Here is a 7,468-nt window from a genome sequence, read left to right on the forward strand (position 1 = left end):
GAGTGATGGGGTATTCGGGATAAACCTGAGCACTCTTGTTCCCATATTTGGGTCCTTCAAGGCAGGTGCTCAGCACAACGAACAAGGCAAACGGACTAATAATGCTTTATCACTCTCACTTAGCCATAGAATTCTATAATTTTAAATTTTGGCGAAGCCCCTGGTATTTGAAAGGCCGAATACGGGGCGCGATACACTCCTGTAAGCCGGACAGGGTCGGGCCTTCGCCCTAAGCGGCATAAGTCTTTGGGGACTCGAAAAACCTCGCCGAACAGCGACCAGTCTCTCGCCTTATCATGACAGTCAGTTTTAGCTTTCTCTACTGAGGTGCTCAGCCCGGCAAAACCGGGGCACAATCGCAGTAGTTCTCCTAGCGCTAGCTTAGCCGATGGAGCGGAACGTAATGTACCAAAACATAGGAGCCGGGCAAACCCAACATTTGACCAAAGACATGATTCGAAGATGATGCATATAATGCTATAAGTTCGGGGTGCCGCACTTGTGAAAGTGTTCGGACTTTTCACACCGCATTGTGGGGTACGTAAGCCCCTGGTGTATTAGCCGTACCAGAGTGTACGGTTGCAAGGCGTCATTACACTACACTACAACCTTTGATTTGGGGCAATTAACTGCCGGGAGAAATAGCATCATAAGGGAAAATTATCTGCCGGGAATCTATTAACGGCCGGTAGAAGTACCCAACGATGTATAAACTGCCGGCAGAAGTAAGACAATAAGGGCATGCACACTGCGGGCAACAATGCCCACTTTTAAGGGCATAATATCTGTCATCACAACTAAACAATGACATATTAACTGCAGGGGACTAGATGTAGGGCCAAACAAAAACTATCAATACTAACGTGGGAGAGCGCGCGAGGGGCAAAAGTTTACGCTCCAAATATACTAAACAAAAATCCCCAGTCTTTGACTCACACCAAAATCCCCAAATCAGCCGCCTGACCTAGCCTCCTCCTCGAGCACCCTTCCCCCCCGCCGCCGCCTACCCTCCGCAGCTGCCGACCGCCTACCCTCCGCCACACCTGAGTGCCACCTCCCTCCCTGACCACGCCGCCCTAGTGCCATCCCTCCCAGACCACTCCCCCGAGCACCCTCCGCCGCCCCGACGACCATTCGCCACCAGCCCCGCCGCTCCCTGGAGATCCTCCATCGAGCAGCGCCGTCGCTTCCAGGAGATCCAGCCCGAGAAGCGTCGCTGCTTCCAGGAGCTCCTGGCACGGGCAGCGTCGCTGTTTCCAGAAGCTCCGTCCCGCCACGTCTTCGTCCTCTCCCCCAAGAGCGCCGACTACACCCTCTCCCCCGAGCAGATGCCGCTTCTGCGTTCTTTCACACGAGCAGTGCCGCGTCGACTACATCCCGGTCTCCTCTACTTCCTCACCCCAACCCGTGAGATTTCTCTTTGTCCTATGAGTTTTATTAGTCTCAGGTGTGTATTCTGTGATGTGTGATCTGTGGACAGAACAAGGGCTATAGTTTTTGATAATTTCTTGAATCATTAGATAAAAACTACTTACAATAGAGTTTAAAGAAATAAGGCGAAGATAGTAGACTCCAATATGAATGAGGTTTAATTGAATCATCGGATAGAAAGCGAGGTACTGAAAGTAGATCATAACCACATGTGTAGGCGTTTCAGCATTCAGTCTGTTACTTGCATCTTAGGATTTATGTGATGCAGATTGCTCTGTACTTTTATGAGCAAGTCAGTGTTATTACAAGCTACAGCCTTTTCAGTTAAAGCTAGATCAAGAAAAGCAAAGTGGCACGCTCTGCCTCTAAATTTTATTTTCCATAGTCAATAAATTACAAGTGGCTAGTACCTTTAATAACATGAATGCAGATTTTGTAAGCTAGCTAGGCCATAGTTACACTTCCTATCTCGGTCATACATTGGGCAAACTTTTTGTTTGGATATGTACTGCACTGGTTGTGCTCTGGAAGTCACTACAGAAAATTGTAACGACTGTGAGTTTTATTTCGAGAAGATTTGTGAACAGTTTACAGTTCTAGGCCAATTGTTTGGGTATCTCAAAATGTGGCATATAGCTTGGATGATACTGTATCATGTGCAGAGTTCTAAGCCCTCTATTCTAATTTCTTGATTTCTTCCATAGTTTAGCTATTAGTATTACTGCTTAGATGTGATGTGAACAAGAACTAATGTGCCATGCCCACTCACGCCCGGTGCACGTATAGCTTCAGGATATGAATGTGATTATCCGAGGATCCATGTTGCTTAAATTCTTTCATTTATCATGGTTGTACCATTGATTTGGTCCCTCAATTTGTATGTTAAATTATGTAATTGGTCTTTGTCTCCTTTGAGAAGCGTGCCTCCTCCTCATCCTCTCCACCAAGCAGTGCTGCTTTGACTACGTCGTCTGCCCTGGGTAGCACCTCGTCTACATCCTCGCCCAAAACTGCGTTGCCTAACTTCTAATTCTTCGCCCAAGCAGCACCGCCTACGTCCTCTGCTTCACCGCCTGATCAGCCCTGCCTCCTCTCCTTCTCAACCGACGATGAGATTTCTTTGCTATTTCTATCATTCATCCCTAGTAATCGTGTAATGGGCCCTGCTATGGTGTTGAAATTTTGCGGCTAACCTCGATATCTTAATTCTCTTCATGTTCACTTGATTAATTCAGTGCATGCTAAACTATTTTTATGCGAGTTCTTGTGATAAGTACTGCATTGGAATACGTTCTTTGCCAAAATGTAGAGCATGTAGACAATTTTGTGTACAACGAGAAATCTATGTGCCTCTCCAATGATTTTTTTACCAAATGGTACATTTCGAATACTTTATTGGATTATAGATGACATTGTTGCCCATACTCTGCTTAGATGATGCTAGACTCATTGTTTGCTTTATGACAAGTTCTTGTTCAGGCCATTCTGCAGAAAGCCCTTTATATTTGACCTAAATCCTTTCAGTAAATAATCCTTATATGCATCTAAATTGGTACAGCTTGAAAGAAACTAAGCGTACACTGTAAAATTATCTGAATTTGTATCAGACTGAAACAGTGCAGCCTGTTGTTTGTATCGGTGTTGCCCTTTTCATTATAACTGGTTCATAGTTTTCAAGTTTGGTTCGTAATGACTGGTCTTTCAAAAAACTGAGCGCACAATCCAGTGAGCATCCAGTTTCTTGTTCGCTAAATGCACAACATACAAAAACTAAACAATGGCTTATCTATGGACTGAAGTTGCATGATTCTGGTACTAAGCCGAGAGCAGACAGAGATCAAGGCTCTTCTAATAGTGTGTATTCAATGGATTGAACGCAGACAAGCTACCAAAGAAAAAGAGAAAGATGCCGAGGTCCTGCGGTGGCTAGGGTTGTGCGCACTGGTGTTGCCTATGCGAGCGACACGGGGTGAGCAACTAGGAACCAAAAGATGCCGACAGTATTGAGTAGTCAGATCAGCAAACCTGTGTTGGTAGTTCCATCACTGAAACGAGGTACCATATGGATCTAGTAGATAATCCAGATTTTTTTTATCTTTCGCGAGATTTTGTGCTAATGTGTGATCCAGAATTTGGACGCATATCAATTGTTTGACCCACGTGCTAGAAGGATCTGGTGTAGTTTGTTTAATCAATGCTATACCAGTTTACATGTACTTCTGAATTTTTCATCGGCTGTACTTGCATATTGGAATGAAGGTGCTAAACTCTAGCGACTCATACATTTTACTTCTTTATTTCTGTAAGTTGTGCCTTTTGGATTTTGAAAGTTGTCAATGATTACTTAGAATCAAAGCAATGCTACTTTTACTCCCTCTGAAAAAAATGCTACGTGTACTCACTTTGTCGGGCGTTATACTCTATAGATAAGTGTAGTATCTTGCAGATTGTTATGATGATGGCTTGAAAACTTATTTCTGGGTAATTAGAGAAATGAACCGCTAAACTGCATCTCATAGATAAACACTACTATTTACTGTCTTACCCGAGTTAGTTCCTAAGTATAAACATGCTATGCTTGCCATGCAGTTTTGGGGAAAAGGGAAGCATCTCATGTGTACAAATTATTTGACCTTGCATTTTACTGCTTAGTATCTTGCAGATTGTTATGATGATGGCTTGAAAACTTATTTCTGGGTAATTAGAGAAATGAACCGCTAAACTGCATCTCATAGATAAACACTACTATTTACTGTCTTACCCGAGTTAGTTCCTAAGTATAAACATGCTATGCTTGCCATGCAGTTTTGGGGAAAAGGGAAGCATCTCATGTGTACAAATTATTTGACCTTGCATTTTACTGCTTAGTATTTACTACATATCCAGAATTGTACTTGGAAGTGTCAAAGTGTGTCATTTATAATCATCGGTAGTAATATTGCTATAGATATATACACACACTGAGAGTCTGAAATATATTCTACAAAAGGTACACCTGTCATATCTTTTGCTTTGTCCTGTATTCAATTTGTTAATCTTTTCCTGGTTTGATGTTAATATTTTGTTAGTTCATAGATGCTGCTAGTTTGTACTTCGAAAATTTTAAACTTGATTTTGTTTTCTATGCAGTTCAACAAGTTTTGTCTCAAGCTTGTAAGTTTTGTCACGAGGAGGAGATTGTTAGAATGCTACAGAACTTCTACTACATGATAGTAGTTGGACCAGTCAACTAGGATGCCCACATGATGTTTCTTGTATTCATAGCAACAACAGAATCATGTGGGGCGAGGTTAAGCTGTGATCTTCAAAACATTGCAAGTTTGGTGACTCTTCTGCGAGAGACATGTGGCCCTCTTTGAAGGATGCAGTTTCACAGGATGGTGGCGAGTCAGTTATTCACAAGACATCTAATAAAGCCATCCAACAAACGGCTGCGAACGAGCAATTTGTCTTCCTGAACATGGCTGTAGCTGTGCGTCAAGCTCAAACCATTTGTTTATCTTAGTTTGAACAAAAGAAATCTTATTGTCTTATGTAAATTCTGTTTACCGATGTAGTTGGATGCTACCAAATGGATCTTTGAATGTTGAGATACTGATGTTTTGAGTCATTATGTGTTTGAGATCCGGTACTGAATATTGAGTCAATTCCTGTATGAATAGAAATAAAAAGAACTACATATGCTACCGTATGCTACCAGGATTAGGAAAACTACCGGGGTAAGTAAAAGTCAAGGGCAGACTATCTGCCGGGGCACTATTGTAACTGCCGGCAATTAGCTTACTGGCATATACTTCTATCTGCTGGGAAAACATCGCTTCCTGGCAGTGGTACTGCCGGGAGATCTGTATCTGCTGGGAGATCTATTTCCCGGCAGTCGTTCTTGTGGCAGTTCTATCTGCCGGGAGAAACTTTGTCCTGGCAGTTTGCCTGCCCTCTTTAAGGGCATTCTCCCGGCAGATTACATGCCATTGCATTCGTGTTGTGGTGTAGTGTTAATGAACACAAAAATGCAATAATAGTCGTAATGCCATGCATTGTTTATTAAAATTTGTGTTAAAGCAGAGTGATACAGATAGTGCGATAAGAAAAGAGTAGGACTATGTCCCTTCCAAGGGCAAGCTGAGGACTGATATTAAATTGAATATTTCACTCATTACTGTGATCAACCTGGGAATTCCGTGGTATAACGTAGCTATCTGCCTCCTTGGTTGCTGCATCATGTGTTCGGCAATAGTGCTGCCGGACAGTGTTTCCAGAGATTAAGGTCCTGAAAGAAAAAGAAATGTAACCTAACGGGAAGCCCCTAGTGCGATTTAGGCCGCGTTTTGGGGCGTGCCGTAGTTGTGCCCCCTCCCCACCTGTGCCCATGGTATTTTTAATGCGTAATTATGTACGCGCGGCACGAGCATCACCGCTGGGCTGGGATTGGGGTGGCCGCCGTATTGCTACGCGAGCTCAGATCGCGCCAGGCGGTCTATTTGCCGATTGCCCCGAGCGCGCTTGAAGGTGTCCGGGTTTTGAAGCGCCGAACTGGTTGATTGCCTTGAGAGGCTGCTTTGCGCTTCTGCTGCGAGGACCGCGGTGTGCTCCTCTATTCGGAGAGAGCGCTCTCTGTTTCCATTGATTGTAATAACTCCGCGAGGTCCTGGCATCTTGAGCCTGAGGTATGCATAATGCGGTACCGCATTGAATCTAGCGAATGCGGTTCGCCCGAGCAGCGCGTGATAACCACTGCAGAACGAGACTATATCGAAGATTAACTCTTCGCTTCGGAAGTTATCTGGGGATCCGAAGACCACTTCCAGTGTAATTGAGCCTGTGCAATTGGCCTCTACACCTGGAATGACGCTCTTAAAGGTCGTTTTTGTGGGTTTGATCCTTGAGGAGTCTATACCCATTTTGCGCACTATGTCCTGATAAAGCAGGTTTGGGCTTCTGCCGCCGTCCATAAGGACTCGAGTGAGGTGAAATCCATCAATGATTGGGTCTAGGACCAGTGCGGCGAATCCGCCATGACGGATACTAGTAGGGTGGTCCCTGCAATCGAAGGTGATCGGACAGGAGGACCAAGGGTTGAACTTTGGGGCGACTGGCTCCAACACATATACGTCCCTGAGAGCACACTTCCGCTCCCTCTTGGGGATGTGGGTTGTGTATATCATGTTCACCGTCCTCACTTGCAGGGGAAACCACTTCTGTCCTCCAGTGTGCGGCTGCCGGGGCTCCTCCTCGTCATTGCTATGCGGCCCCTTGTCCTTGTTTTCGGCAATTAACTTGCCGGCCTGCTTGAGCACCCAACAATCCCTGTTGGTGTGATTGGCTGGCTTGTCTAGGGTGCCGTGTATTTGACACGAGCGATCGAGTATACGGTGCAAGCTGGACGGACCCGGCGTACTTTGTTTCAATTGCTTTTTCCGCTGACCGGGTTTAGAGCCTTTGAATCCGGCATTGACTGCCGTATCTTCAGTATTTTTGCTGTTAATGCGGCGCTTATGCTTGTTGCGACGTGACCTGCTATTGCCGTCCTTGGTATCTGAGGTACCATGGTTCTTTGATGTGTTATTACTGCGAGCAAGCCAGCTGTCTTCTCCCACACAAAAGCGGGTCATGAGCGTCGTGAGAGCTGCCATAGATTTCGGCTTTTCCTGACCAAGGTGCCGGGCTAGTCACTTGTCTCAGATATTATGCTTGAAAGCCACTAAGGCCTCCGCATCCGGACAGTCGATGATTTGATTTTTCTTTGTAAGGAACCGAGTCCAGAATTGCCTAGCTGATTCTTCTGGCTGCTGAATTATGTGGCTCAAATCATCGGCGTCTTATGGTCGCACATAAGTGCGCTGAAAGTTGTCGAGGAATGCGGCTTCCAGATCTTTCCAACAGCTAATGGAGTCTGCTGGCAAGTTGTTAAGCCAATGCCGCGCTGGTCCTTTGAGCTTTAGTGGGAGGTATTTGATGGCGTGTAAGTCATCGCCGCGGGCCATGTGGATGTGGAGGAGGAACTCCTCAATCCATACTGCGGGATCTGTTGTGCCGT

General features: G+C 45.2%; 1 long non-coding RNA gene across 1 annotated transcript; it reads left to right on the forward strand.

Moving 5' to 3' along the window:
* The first annotated feature begins 940 nt into the window (after positions 1-940).
* LOC119317063 lies at positions 941-5,078 on the forward strand. Its single transcript, XR_005153497.1, has 3 exons — positions 941-1,407; positions 3,312-3,486; positions 4,561-5,078. It is a non-coding gene; the product is annotated as an uncharacterized LOC119317063 (long non-coding RNA).
* The last annotated feature ends 2,390 nt before the right edge of the window (positions 5,079-7,468 follow it).

This window comes from Triticum dicoccoides, chromosome 6A, assembly GCF_002162155.2.
Source record: "Triticum dicoccoides isolate Atlit2015 ecotype Zavitan chromosome 6A, WEW_v2.0, whole genome shotgun sequence".
NCBI classification, from domain to species: Eukaryota; Viridiplantae; Streptophyta; class Magnoliopsida; order Poales; family Poaceae; genus Triticum; species Triticum dicoccoides.